General features: G+C 44.5%; 2 protein-coding genes across 9 annotated transcripts in view; one reads left to right on the top strand and one right to left on the bottom strand.

The window, feature by feature from the left end:
* Positions 1–10,982, bottom strand: part of LOC102095212 (gamma-aminobutyric acid receptor subunit pi) — a 92,540-nt gene extending 81,558 nt beyond the window's left edge. Inside the window, exon 1 of one of the 2 annotated variants that reach the window (XM_021293812.2) lies at positions 10,675–10,982. The gene's annotated coding sequence lies outside the window, so the exon portion shown is untranslated. Of the gene's footprint in view, positions 1–10; positions 639–10,674 lie in introns of those variants that run through there. The other variant, XM_021293814.2, reaches the window with a different exon arrangement.
* Positions 1–15,035, top strand: part of ENTPD1 (ectonucleoside triphosphate diphosphohydrolase 1) — a 55,815-nt gene that overhangs the window by 23,692 nt on the left and 17,088 nt on the right. The window lies entirely within an intron of this gene.

The raw sequence follows: 15,035 nt of genomic DNA, 5'->3' as shown, positions 1-15,035 counted from the left end.
ACGCGCTCACCTCCAAAAGCAGCCCTGGCCCCCGGCGAGGGGACGCGGAGGGGAGGCAGGGCTCGGCGGGGCGCCCCCGGGAGGGGGTCATCCCGCGGCCGGCTCTCGGGGGGGGCTGTGCATATTCATGAGGAGCTCCTTGAGCTTCGCCAGTCAGGAGGGACCTGCGGCTGCGGCATCCCTGGGTGGTGTGTCCCTCTCTGCGCGCCCGCGGAGCGCTGCCGGTGGTGGGCGAAGGCTCCGCGGCTGGGGCTCCCCTGGGTGGGTGCCGCCTTGCCGCAGTCCTCCCCCAGGCGACATCAACCTCAACCCTTTGCACTCCTGGTCGTTTCTGATGGGACATTGTCCGCTTGTGACCGGGGTGCCTGGGAGGGGGCCCGGCCGCTCGGGGGAAGCTGGAGGTGGCCGCGGGCTGGCGCGTCCCCGGGCGGTGCAGCGGGGCGGGCGGGAGTGAAGGCTCCGCGCCGGCGTCTAGCAGAAGTTTGGCCGCGTCAGTGCGAGGGATTCCCTCCCTCGCCGCGCAGGGGAAGAGCTGGCGGTGAGTTCCCGGCTGCAACCCGCGCTGTCTGCGGGGCCGGGGCCGAGCTCCTGTGGCGCCGAGAACCGCACTCAAAGGACGAAGAGAGGGAAAAAAACAGCAAAAACTCAGCGGAAGTATTGGCTGTTAGAAAACCGCGGTAGAAAGTGGTAGCTCTGAGGCTGGAATAATTGCTGTACACGGGGGGCTCTCAGTGCGTGGGCTCAGGGCCAGAACCGGCTCGGGAGAGCGCAAGGGAGAGGGGGATTCCCCACTTGGCATCCTGGGAAACCCTCTCGCCTCATCTGCGGTCATGGGCATCGGGGAGGGACTCGGCGCTAGCTGGAGATGCGTATTGCACAGTAATTTTTCCACGAGATACGTCTTATGCTAGGGTTTTCCTTTTATAATCAGTTGGCATGGTGCACGTAGCAGCACTAGTCATACAACGCTTGGCAGAAACATTTCCTAGTTTAGTATCAGCTTTTGTCTATCTGGGTGCCTCACCCTCTGTTTACAGCAACTTCTGCAATACGGACCATCTCTCCATACTGCTGGCTGTGTGCGGGGCTTTAAACACAAAGCAGGGGCTCCAACAAATAGGCGAGAACCAGTAAACTGGGAAAAAAAGACCTGGGCAGAAACTTAGCTTTTAAGTTGAGTGAGGAGCTTAGGGATAATAGTTTCTACTATTTTGATAATTTCTTATTCATTACCAGGTGAAAGTCTCTCATTTATCATTGTTATGACAACAAATAATCAAAATATGTTTTGTTTCTTTTTTTTTTTTTAATAAATGACGTGGTAAACTAGACCTCTCCAAGTTTTTAACTACATAGAATGTAATGAATGGCATTTGAGTGAAAGAAGTGTTTTCACAGTCTGATGTACACCAAAATTTAAAGCAAAGACTGGCAGAAGGAGAAGGTTAGCTCATTAGTTTATGCAGTCATGTGTGAAGCTGGAAATTTAGAAATAATTTGCCTTTGCTGAGGAAGGAGATAAGAATAGCTTTGAAACCAGTCTTTTAAAGTTTCGTTCCAAAAATGAAATGTAATGCATGAACAGAGATCCCTTTTCTAGTGAGGTGAGTAATCACAGAGAGGAACTGATTTAGCGAAGAGGACCAAATAAGCCTTCTTTTAGAAAGTGTGATTTAAAGAGACAGAAGGAAACTGAAGAAAACTGGCAGTGTTCAAGCTAATCACAGGAGAGGTGGTGATGGTATAGGAATGGGCTGACCTGCAGAAAATGCAGGTTGTCTTGCCTAATGAAAATTGGTGCAATGAATAGCAAGAAACTGTGTTTCTTGTGCGTGGGAGAAGAAAACACAAGGCAGTGTTTTTGAAAACACCTCTCGCAGTATGCGTTCCAGAGGCAGCAATCAATAGGTTCAACACGGGGGAGTCCAGGACAGGCAGTATCTCTGAGCTAGTATAAAAGTTTCCACCTTGAAATGATGCATGAGGGCACACCAAGGGCACATCCTTTCATCAGAAAGGAATTAGTAGGGAGTGTTTCAGTGGGAGGCCTGTTTCCTGGGAGCCTTGGGGACTGTACCAAACAGGTTTAAAATCCTACTTTTCAGTTTTAGGAAGACCATATTTTAAATACTGATACTGTCAGCTCTGCCTTGAATTTTAAATACTGATACTGTCAGCTCTGCCTTAAAATTTGGACCAATATGCTATTACGACCAAGGAAGAAATTCTGCTTGGGGTGCTACAGAGCAACAGTAATCGGTATGAGTACTTTCTTGGGCAGAAAGTGTGACATAGTCCAAAAAATATATGTTACTGAAAAATATACATGGGGGTCTTCAGTCTGGGGAAAACATGATGCTGATCTCATGCAGACAGCAGTAAAAAGCAGTGAACATTCTAAAATGTATAGGTTTTAACAAAAAAGCTACTGAAGTGAACAAGAGGTAATAAGTCTGGTTTGGAGCTCTATATAAATGATGAATTAATCACTGCTGTTGGATGACTGCTCTCTGTGGACCAGAGATTATCACTGCTCCACGCTGGAACAAAGGATGGAAAAAAATCTGATGGAAAAAAAAAAAGGTAAAGGAATATGAATGAAGATTGTGAATTTTAAGAATATGTACTGGCCAGCACTCCAAAAACAAGAATGAGGGTGACTGGCTAGTTTACTCAGGTAGTCAAGGCAGTAAATAGAAGTTATTATAACACAAGCATTAATGAAACGGAAGTGGGAAAAGAGGAAATGGGAAACACCTGATGGAAAATACAGGCTGCGAATGCTGGAAGACTCTCTAGAGAAAGCAAAGATGTCAGGGAAAAAAAATCTAAAGTTAACAGGACCAAGCACAATTCAAAGGAGGCATTCTGTATGTCTTAGGAACAAAATAATGTATATCTAGCAGTTGCATAATCATTGCAGAGATGGAGAGAGTAAGATTTTAATGATGCAGAAAAAAAACCCCACAGAAGTGTTGCTTATAGATTTTTTTCGTGTTTGAGGGAAAAAGAAATTTTCACATAAAGGAATATTTCATGGAAGTGTTACAACTAAGTAGCCTGTTTTGTAGATTAACATTTTTAGGGGAAACAAAGTTTTTTTTAAAACAATTTGAAATTAAATATGCCAAGTACTTACTGAGAAGATCTATGCTCAATGATGTTAATTTTTAATAAACTAGCATAAAACACTAGGGATATCCCAGGCAATGGGAAGGATGCTGTTGTTGACCCAATATCTCAGCAGTATGATGGTGGGTAGCCTAGAGATCTATTGCCAATTTAGTTTTATATCATTAAAATAGAGAGAGAGGTCTCCCCAATAATCAAGTTTTAATAGCCAGTTTGATCGTGTTCTCTTGTTTTTGTAAAGGATAAGACTTACTAAAGTAGCTTTTAGAATAATATTATAGAAATTGACAGCACTATCAAAATGGATAATGTGAATGAATGGATCAAAAAGGAAATTATTCATCCCAGATGGAAGCAAGCCTGGGAGTTCATGTGGTCCCCTCAAGTAAACATATTAATCTGCATCCTAGAAAGGAGATAGTCCCACCTGCAAGAGTTTGCAACAAGAACTTCAAGGAATATGTTCCTTTTGGTTTTGGCATTTGGGTAGAAAATGCATTTATAAGGGAGGTGAGGGAGGAGTATTTCAAGTACTGGTAGATCTTTTAATTTGTTCTTGGTTTCTTGAAGGATTTTTTTGTTTACAAAGTAAGTCAGCTGACTTAACAAAATAGTTGTCAAACAAGCCTGATTCTCATTTGGAAAAAAAACAGACCGCATTTTGCCTTACGAGTGTTATCACTATTAACATTATCTTCTTGATTTACTTTGTCAAATAAGTCTGGAGGTTCACTGAAATTCGGGGTGGCGGGGGAAGGTATTCTTAATAACTGAGTGAATATTGAATAAATCTAGGCTTTAAGTTAAGACTTCTAAAGCCTGACTTCCCTGATCGTTAGGAAGCACCTCACAAAAGGGGACCTGGAAGAACTCATCTCCTTGGTTGGTATTTGATAGCAACAGAGTCGATTGTGACTGTAGAGCTGGGAAGACAACTGAAACTTTATCTGATCTGTTTTCCAACTAATTACTTGCACTTGTTTTATTTTTCAGAGATGGCAAATGTGATTGAAAACAGTAAATATTAATATCTCCCGTGTCTAAACTTATCCACAGCAATAAATGCAGTTCTGATGTTCTGATTACAAAAGTTTCCCTATGACTCTCCAGCAAAGAATGAGCTAAGGGATTAAGACCTGGATAACAACAGACCTCAAAAATAGCTATCAAAGGAAATAATTATTAAACAGCTGTGTTTTCAGAGGTATTCTGTAAGAGGTCTAATGGCATTAGACATTTTCAATAACGATCTAAAAAGTATAAAATTATTGCTGATTTATAGATGGAGTTTGTCAGTGCTAGGAGGACCAGTACAAATACCAATTAAGTCAGAGGAAAAAGTCAAAGGAAGCCAAGAGTGGTTGGAAACATAAAGAGCAAATAATAGGCTTCAAGCCAAGCCTGTAAAAGCACAGCGAATGCAGCTTTGGGTGGAAAATTGGACATTCAAATCCTGAATAGACTAGAAAGATTTCCAGACAATGCTGTCTGAAAAAAATATACAGATGTATGTGCACATATGTATGTGACAGCTGTAACTCATACTTTATTTGTTTTATTAAAGCAATTATTTTTGTTGTTTGGGAGAAAATTGTCCTCTAGTCAACCTTATTGTGACCACTGCAACCTGTGTTTGCCTTCTGACTTGTAATTACCAGAAATATGTAGAAAATTCTCGAGGAATTTCTAGAGGATAAAGAATAAATTTAAGAGGCTGGACATCTGAAAATGAAGGGTTACAAAAGCTGTAATAATTGATAATACTTTTAGCCTTTCCTAAGTTGTATAACTGGCTTAGTAGGGTGCAAAAATATCAAGCTTGGTCACATTCCTTCTTTTCCTAAGATATCTTTGCACTTTTAGCACCCGTGGGATTGGAAGTAACTAGCGAACCCAACTTTGGGGTTAACACCCCCGGCTAGGTATTCTGTACTGTTTTACTAGCCCATTGGTTAATGACGGTGCTCAATGCCTGTGTTCCGTGGAGCTGGATTGGGTTTCAAGTGTTGAGACAGGAGCCAGGTTCTCAGTTTGGAAGTTATCTGTTCAGGGTGGTTATGACGTGGTTGAGGATGGAAGTCATAGCTTGAACTTTGAGGTGAAGTGGATGATACTAAGATGACACTGGGAAGCCAGCCTGTCAGGGAATAGTGTTGCTTGAGGCCAATCAAACTTAAATTCTAGATTGTGTTCACAAGAGAAGCACTCCTGTTGGTTTTCTGAAAGATGAGCCACATTAAACCATTTCTTACATTCTGTTTTCTTATGGCTTTGTCAGCTAGATGTGACAACTGGCTTAATCTCTCAGCTCAGTGAAAACTTCCCTGAGCAGAGCTGAAGTTTTATCACAGGTGCTTCCATCAGCATTTCCTAGCCGCAGAGCTGTTGCCTGCATGCTTGCGTGGGGAGCAGCAGAGCCTAAGGGTGCACTTCTGTAGCCAGCTTAATTTGACATAAATCTGTGCTGCTGAAAGAAAAGGGAAAAGGCGGCTGTCCTTGTCCCTAGCCTTATTCTTTTTTTTTGCAGCAAACTTTCAGCTTGTCTGGCTTGAAAGCCAATGCCAGCCCAAGTGAGAGAACAGAAGGAGGCAAGGGTAAAAGTCACTCAGATTAAAGTTACTGCGGGGGGGCTTCACTGTAAGACAAGGAGAGACACAAAAACAGCCCTGTGCTCTGAAACAGTGCTGCATTAGCAGTGCAAATTAAGAAATGAGTTAAAGGAAAAAGTGTGAGAGACCAGATGGAAGGGAACAGAGTCAGCTAAGTGCACACTGAACAAATTCATCTGCTTGTGTCCTTTCATGTATTCACTCCCCCTAAATGTGACTGGAAAGATCCGTTTCCCAGCCTACTCTTTCGGCTCCTCATCCCTCCATCCCTTGTGCTGCTCCAGCTGTTAATGTTCAAGGGTGATGCAGGATGTGTAGCGGTCACTGCTGTCACTGCTCTGTCAGTGCTCAAGCACTGCTAGCAGTGCTGTAGCTTCAGCCTGTGATAGTTCCTGTATGAACCCATTAGGGCTCTCACTGGTCCCAGCTTGGGAAGAGCTTTCTGTGAGGATCTGCAGAGCTGCTTCACTGTCTGCCTTCACATTGCCTTTCAAATTCCCCTTGTAATGTCAACATACTTTGTTGGCAGTCATTAAGCTTCTGGTATGAGGAGACGTGCCCATCGGTCTGGCCTGCACTGTCCCATGCTCCCTTGTGACTTTCATCTAGCTGCACCCTACATCTCTTCTGACAAAACAGTAAATTTTACGAGGTGGCTGGATGATTTACGGGTTGGAACTTACACTTTTGAGAGAGCATTTTTATTTTGCACAAGTAGGAGTTAAAGGCTTTTATTTTGATTTATATTCTTCCCTTTGTTTCTGATCCTCCTATAAGAATATTTGCCCTCATCAATAGGGTGGTGAATGCCAGATCATTCTTGGGGAGAGGATGGTAATAAAATGGACACCGAAGGAATGAGAATTAGCTTGTTTTTACATTAACAGTCTGCAATGTTTCAGCAAAAGCTCAAACCACCACTGGCCTTTGAACTCTATATACTGCATGGAAAAGGTGAATCAGCAGCTCAGGACACAGAAACCACTTCAACCCCTCAGTTGGTTTGCAGAACATTTGCGCTCGGTTCAGAGGGCCCCGGAGGCAGGGGAGCGGCACTGCTGGTGGTGCAGCTGCTGAGCTGCTGTGGTTTCCAGCATTTACTTATAGCAATGCTGCAGTTGGGGGCAGGGGAGGCAGTGGCCAGTGCACTTTTCTCCCTGGGCTGTAGCAAGAAGGGGGAGACTCCTCCAAAAGTGAGGGATGGAGGGGATTTGGACATGTGCAGCACAGCTGATGGGATGGGAACATCCATGGTCCATGGCAAACTATGGGGAGCAGGCATGCAGTGGGGTGGGAAAGATGGAGCTCCTGTATGGAGCGTGGTGGTGGGAACAGGTGACGGAGTGGGATTCGTTCCTCTGCTGAAAACTGTCCCTCCCTCCTACCTGCTCTTTGCCTGAATGGCATTGGGCAGCTCTTGCCAGGGAGAACATCTGCTCTTGGCCAAGATCAGCCCTTAGCTGCTGGCTCCAGTTGCTTTGTGGGAAACAGACTGGAAATCTGCAATTTTGCCTTCTGTTGAATGTGTCCAATAAGCTGATCTGTAGCTTCTATATATTTAGTCTTGTTTTTTGGAAATAGTATAGGAAGCTTACTATTTGTCAGCTTTGTCTGAGACTGCAGTAAACACAAAACAAGCTGAAGCTGACAAGAACTTTATTCTGGTAAAACTAGTGGTTAGGTTTTTGTTTACAAGACTTAGAAATACTGTTGTGACAAAAAAGCATGAAAACCATAAAGAAAATAACATTCCAGCAGTGTTGTTTAGAATTTATTCTGTCATTAGCCAGAGATAATTAAGACTTTATTTTGAAAAGACCTTATTTTGAAGTGAATCAATTGCAAGTTTAATGCAAGTGGTTTGACACATGAAATTAAGTAATGTCTACTCTGCCTGATGAAGAGGACCATCAGACCAACACTTGTGACTGTGTCAGCCTGACCAGAAAACTTGTCTGAAGAATGGCTTGGTAAAAAATATGTATATGTATAAATTAGAAAAGCAATCTGCACTTGTACAAGCATGAGGTAGAACTATGGCAAAAGGCAGAGGTAGGATAGTCCCTTTTTGTGGCAGAGTTAAGCCAACTGTGAAACTAAGACTGTGCAGTTCATCTTAAAAATAATGTTTTACAACTGAACCTGGCACCATGCTATGAACTCTTTGTTAAAGACAGTAATTTTACAGTTGCTTTTTAGGTTACAAAGCATTTCTCAACTCAAAACCAGTAATTTCTCTACCAGTTTTAGTGTTGTGGCCTCTTGGTGTCTGTGTGAATGCTAACTGCATCTCATAAGCCTTGCTAGGAATAGAAGCCCTTCTGTAAATAGGGATCTTAGAGGGCCTCTTCTGTCCGTTTCCTTCTCAGGGGACCGCAATCATACATGTATGTTGTAATCTACTGCAAACTACATCTCAGGAACTTTTGGTGTGGTGTAGTAGTTAAAGTTTACTAGTGTTTCACAGAGATTATATATAATGCATCAAGACTGCTCTTACATAGTCCCTAACTCCTTTATAAAGTAGCGAACAACTCTCTTACTCTACTGGTTTCTCCTGCCTTCACCCCTCAAATCAGACTGCGGGAAGGAAACACAGGGAATGCCTTCTTTCCTGGTACAGGGCTCAGCTGCCTTTGTTCCTATTTTTCAGCACATTTCTCCTAACCTAAATGATATTTTCCATTTTTCCATATTTTGAAGTTGTACAAGAACTAGATAGATCTTGTAGTATGAGTCATGTGTGTACTTTACTAGACCAATAATCTCCAAGTTGCTATTAGTCTGGCAAAACATAAGAGACTATATCAAAATGACAGAAGATTAATTTAAGAGTAGGTGTAGCGAGAGCATGCTGATCTTTCCCTGGACCCTGGGAACTCTGCCTTTCCGTGGGACGAGTGTGCTGTGAGAGCTTCCCAGACAAGCAGACTAAGTGGTGCAGGGGACTGAGCATCAGGCTGGCTATTTGCTGCTCTCTTGTGCTTTTTCATCACCTGTGGAAAAGGAGCCAAAGGTGCTGACCTCTGTAAACTGCTTGGCAGTATATAGGTGGAAAGCATTGTGAGAAATTGAAATGTTATGATTTGTTATTAGGGAAAGGCTGAGGTTCAACAGACAGAAAAGCATGATGGTCACTTCCAGCATTACTTGTTTGGTATTAGCTCCCCATATGTTGCGTGCAGACAGCACTGCTGAGAACTGGAGTCAGCTGCGAAAGCCATAGAGTCAAGGAGACCCTGGGAATAGTGGGAAAGTAGTGAGATAGTCCTGGCCTTGCTTGGTGTCTATGTGCTGAGAGAAGGTTGAACTCATAAGGCTGTGACATGAGCATGAGAAAATGTGCGTGCACAAAAGCCTCCTTGTGAGTCTCGTGGCTCTGCTGTGGGATAATTGCAGCTCTCCTGTCTCACCAGGAGCTTTATGGGAGAATCTGAGGTTAATGCCAGCCTTGTCCTGTGAGCCTGGGTACAGGAACACTACCAGGTCTGCACTACACTAGTGACAATGGTCTCACTCTGTTCTGTCAACAGGGAGCTGCTTGGCATGTGACAGACTGAAAACAGCTCCGGAACTACCATTGTCAATGAGATCTTGGGTGTAAACTGTTTAGAATCCCTTGTGGTGAGTCCAGTAGTAACAGCCAGGGACAGGGTACATTGTTCCTATTTGGGATTTCAGCATCCTCTAACTTCCAGAAGATCAGTGCTGGTGCTGTGCTCGTGTGTGCTGTGCCGCAAGTTCTGAGCAGGAGACCCAGCGACATCCGAGCAGCAGAGCAGGGTGCAGGAGCAGACACCAGACCAGCCCTAAAGTCTGTTTATTTTGCTGGTATGAGGGTCTCCCATAACCTAAGCCAAGGAGACCTTTTCCCAGCCATGATGCTGCCCTGTGAAGCAAAGGAGCAAAGGTCCAAGCACACCATGCATAAGGCAGGCGTGCAGCTGAAGGAGCAGAAATACTACAGCTGGCCTGAAGGAAACATGAATGGAAGAGTGTGTGTGTGAGGACTAGAAGAAGCAACAGATCAACAGTTAAAAGAATGGTCTGTTTTGATAACCGAGGATGTGACTGACTGCACTAAAACTGGGTAAAACACTGACAAATGTGGTATTTCTGACAAGGCTGGCAGCCTGCGCCCTGATAAGCCTCACATGGTTGGTTTGTCAGAAGAAGGCACAGGTGGTGATAAAGCCCCTGTGCAGATGACTCCTTGGGGAAAAAAAAACTGTGTTCTGATAACAGAGGTATGGCAGCAAGGTCACAGCACATCCTGTGTGCAAGTCGTCCTTCTCAGCAGGAAGGCAGACTGGGGGAGCTAAGGCACCCAAAATGAGGAAAAAAATTCACTGAGCAGCTACCCACACTAGGGCTCTCGGCCCATGAGGTGAGCGAGATTTCAAGGCAAATGGATCACACTGTAGTAACCAAGATGGCAAAAGACCTCTTCCAAAATTTGTAGCTTGCCACTGAAGAGGTGCGGTGTGAACCTGGCATCTGGCACCCTTGGTCCCATCCTAACCAGGATCCTGCCAGAGCGCCTGGGTGAGCTCTGTGCCTCTGAGGGAAGTGAGAGCAAGTGAGAAAATAAGTGTGACTGAAACAATTTTTTGAAACACATATAATATTCCTGTTCAATAAGTATTTCACTGTTGCTACATTAATTTCCTGTATTATAGCTACGTTAAAAAATATTCCATTCTTAAATGAGAAAAAGATGTGAAACCTTTGTTTATAACTGGTAAGCTCAGCAGAGTTTAAGAGTTTTTTGGTTTGGCATGATCAGCTGTACAGAAAGGGTCCAAATTGAGCTGTGAGAGGCTCTGAGAGCTAAAAATTATTGGGCAAAAATATCAGACAAAACAAAATAGGAGAGCAAGAAAAGTTGCTGGATACTTTCAGTGATGGAAAGTGAAAAGCTGAAACTACTCACCAGTCCTTTGCCTTCATTGTTTCCATCCACAGTGAGGTGACTTCCCGTGTGTCTCTGTAAAGGGTGAGCAGATCGTGGCCCAGGAGAAGACCCACTGCTGAGAGTCATCTGAACAAGAGTGGTGTTGGGAGCACAGCCAGATTATAAATGGATTTTAAAGCTAGGGCTTCCACATCTGCTCTTAGGAGATGTCCCCATAGATTTCTCTTTGCAGAGTTACCGTACAGCTCCTGTATCTCCTTCAGCCTGCTAGCCCTCACTTCCAGGCTTCACATCTCTTTAAGTGAGTCCCCATCTCTTTAGGATCAAATCCTGCTTTCAATTAGTGCTATTGTCCTTATGAGTATCTGAAGTTTGTGATATTTTTCTCATGTTTATCTTTTTCCAAGTTTTATTGTTTCCTGTGTAGGATGGTGGTTTCCATAGATACCTTGGACATTATTTATCTATCCTCCCTGGATGTGCAGTTCCTCTCAATGAATTACAGTGCAATTTGCCACTTTTGCTTCAGGCATATCAGTGCCATACTGAGCATTTTAATGCTATTGTTCTAACATGTCTTTTGTCATCTCGATATGTTGCCTTGTACTCTTACACAGTTTTCAATCCTCATGACAGCACTCCTATCCCAGGCAGTTTTAAATTAAAAAATGATACATTGCATGTATGTTTTAGGATATTGTACTGATAATTGTTGGAAACTTTAGCTCAGCTTTTCTCTGGGTAACTGTTAAACAGAACAGTGTTTTGTTATTTTTGTTCTCCCTCCCGCTTTGAGAAATGTTATCAGAGGAAAAAGTCTGGCAAAGTATTCAGGACTGGTATGGTCCCATTGGAGAGCTCAGCTAGCACTGACTGGTATTGTTTGAGACAGCTCTTGCATGAGTTTTCTCTCTTTGTCCTGTTTCTACCTTGTCCCATAGGAAAGCGTATGTCCTGTCTTGCTGAGGTAGATGCTAATGTGAGTCACTCCTTGGTATTTAGTGGTGGGAAAGCTGACCACTATCAGTCTTCCCAAATACTAGCAGAAGCTAAGAAAAATCTGGACGCAGCATAAGTTAATGCTTTCCTCTTCAGGGCTATTCTGCCCTTATCGGGCTGTTTACTGCACAAGTGGGGCTGTTCTGCTGATTCAGCATCAGGAGAAGTGATGCCAGAGCAGCTCCAGGCCACACGTAAGGAATTACAAAGGAGACCATTAGAGTCACAAGTTTCTCTTTAGCTGATTTATAAATTGATTTGTTTTCTTTCTTGCTCCTTTGTCCCAGAGCTGTTAATAAACAACCTTTACAATGTCCCTTCTCCTGCAGGAGATGTGAGGAAAGAGGCGTGTGCTCATATGAACTTGCTGCAAGGGCTGGAGCTGGGCTGGGGATCCTATGGCTGGATCCTCTGGCTTGAGCTTGGGACCTCCCGTACCTGGGGGGAGAATGGCGCTCAGAGACTGGGAAATGCAGTAGTGGCAGGGAAGCAGCAGACCTGTAGCTGCTTTTTGCAGGGGCACAGGTTTGCTGGACAGTCCTGTTGCTGAGAGGCTGTACTCATCTTAACAGAGCCAGCCAGTGGCCTTTTTCCATGCGGTGAATCTTTCCCCTTTGCTGGAGCAGCTGTGTCACAAGCTTGTCACTTATGCAGCTGAAGTAACCTCTGTTTTGTTGACTTCTGACAGTGGAGAGTGTTAATTTCTTTGTGCCAGCGAGCATCTTTGGACACAGAGGCTAGAGCATGGGGCAGAACGCTGGTGGCGAGTGTTATAGAAGAGCTTGAGGTTTCCCTGCTTGCACCTCCTTGCTGGGAACAGAGAACAGCTCGTGCTCTTACTCCCCATGGGGAGATGCGATGAGAAGTCAGAGCTGTGACATCCGTTCACTGGTTCCAATCCTGGTGTGGTCTCTGCAGATGCCCGGGGGCTGCTTGGTCACCCAGAGGTGATGGTGGTTTAACACCCCTGCAGCAGCTGTAACAGACAGGGCAGCTCAGGCACTTGTCAGAAGAATGGGTTGCTGTGACAGTCCCTTGTCCTTGTCACCTCTGTGCTTCCATGCTGCCTTATCCACAATATTTCATGTTTGTATTTCACACTATTTGAGACAAGGACTTTGGGGCAGGAGGGTGGGAAAATAATGAAGGCATACAAATTGAAGGCCAAACTACAGTTTGATTGTAAATGGGTTTCCTTTCCTGAGCTTAATTCTCCCCCAGGATTCACTGCATGTCTGGGCAATAAGTAAACTGAACTTTAGAGATGAATAACATCCTGTGCCAGCCCATTCATCCAGCAAAACTCCTTTGCCGTTTTGTTCAGTGACTGCATGAGGCTCCAGCCCCTGCAAAATGCTTTTCTGACCACGAAAATTTAGATTCATATTTAACTTCTTACCTTTGTAACCTCTGAGAAGTATTTCTTCTCTTACACTCGGCACTTTGTCAAGGCGTGTGCCCTGCAACAGCCTTTGGTTCCATGTTCCTTACCATTGGTTGTCCTGAAAAACACCACAGGGTAATTTGTTTCCTGCTATTTGAAATGGAAATTGTAGCAACATGAGGAACAGAGTGTGATATTCATGCCAAATATCATGAGCTGAATTCTCCTAATGGCTTGTGGGAATCCTAGTTATTAAAGCTGCCCTCTGAGAAATCAGTATATTTTTCTGCAAAGCTTAGGGAGCGGATGCAGTCCCCAGCAGGAGCCAGAAACTATCACAGCTGTTCCCTGTTCTGTGCTCTGCAATAAGGAATGGAGATACCAGTGCTGACAGCTGGAGGTACGGGGGCAAATCTGGAAGCGTTTAACTAGAGAGCTATCTCTGTTATGCATGCAGCCTTAACCTTAGCTTACTGCAAGGAGGCAGCAAGGCTGCTGCCCTGCCTGCATAGCAAGGGGCCTTTCACTTCATCTGCTAGAATTAGTTGCAAAGGGAAGATGCCTACAGCTTTCTCTGCTGCAAATGGGTACTACATATGTTAAGGGAGGAAAAACTCAATGGCTACTTAGCAGGTCTGAGATATGTTCCTCTAAAAGACCAAGAACCTGTGTTGGAAATCACATGTGCAAGGGGTGGCACAATCCAGATGTAGGCAAAATCCCAGGCACACATGAGCACAGCAGCAGTCCCCAGCATATGCACTTTTATCTGTTCCTCTGTATGCATGGCCTTATCACACAGGGGCTTTGCCAGTGGCTCTGCTGCTACTGTACCAGCCTGGGACAATGTTTGTGGTTCTGCAGTTGGTCTCCAATGTTTTTTGATCCTGAGTGGGAAGTGAAACTTCAGGAGAAAAGCTGTTTGCTTTGCTGTGCAAAAATACTCGGGAAGCTCAGGTTCCCACTGGCTGCAGCAGCGTGGGCAGCTGCTCTGTTCGCACACATGCAGCACTCCAGGCAACCACGTTGTTTTTTGGAAGCTGGGGAAGTGAGCCCCTGAAAGCGGTTGTGTTACTCAAGGCACAAGGCAGTTGCAGGAATCTGTGATTCAGAGAAAAATGTCTTTGAGACGTGGCAAGAGGCTTGGTGGCTTCAGCTGCTTCGAGGCAGGAGAGGTGGTTGGTGGAGAGGACATACAGGGAAACTGGTGGCTACTGGCAAGGGCGTGTTTTAACACCTCTGTAGGCGCCAAGCACAGAGTGAGCTGTGTGTGGCATGGGGTTTTGATGTTTTCTCTGTGGTTGCTCCCCATGCCAGAACCTCCTGTTGGGGGTACCAGTATTTACAGTGCTCAGGACTTGGTGTTATCCAGAAGGTTTCTTAACTTGCTGACCTAATGTGGGTATTGAAGCGAGGGGAAACCGTTGTTCTGGAGGCTATTTCCTCTCTTTTGCCATGACGAATTCTACATCCCCTGTGTGTGGGTGGCTGATGGGGCACAAGGAAGGGTGGGCTATACTGGGTTGTTGACATGACTCACACATAACCAATTTCCTATTAAAGCAGCGGCCCTGCTGTCTTTAACAGCAACAACAATAATTAATAGCTGCCTGGGGCTGAACTGGGAACAAGCAACTGAGGTGTGTGAAGATTGGTGCTCATTACCGGCCAGGATGCTGGAGGCAGCAAAGGCTGTGACTGCCTGTACAGGGATTAGAAAAGCTAGTGTGATACTGGATTTTAGCAAATGACAGGGTAATTCCTCAAAACCAAGGATAACCATCTCATAACTTGCAATGTATTACTTCCAGCACAAGGGAAATGTATATTGGCCCCAATCTTGACTGAGAAAGAAACATTGCTATGAGAGTTTATGAATTATTATACAAGTAATGCACACTTATTCTGTGTCAACAAATAATGTCAAGTAGCTCTTAAAATAAGTTATTTCCAAGATTTAAAAATACTTGATCTGAATAAGTGGAGTGTTTAAAAT

Source organism: Columba livia, chromosome 6, assembly GCF_036013475.1.
Source record: "Columba livia isolate bColLiv1 breed racing homer chromosome 6, bColLiv1.pat.W.v2, whole genome shotgun sequence".
In the NCBI taxonomy this organism is placed as follows: Eukaryota; Metazoa; Chordata; class Aves; order Columbiformes; family Columbidae; genus Columba; species Columba livia.
This window is presented reverse-complemented; position numbering and strand designations above follow the sequence as displayed.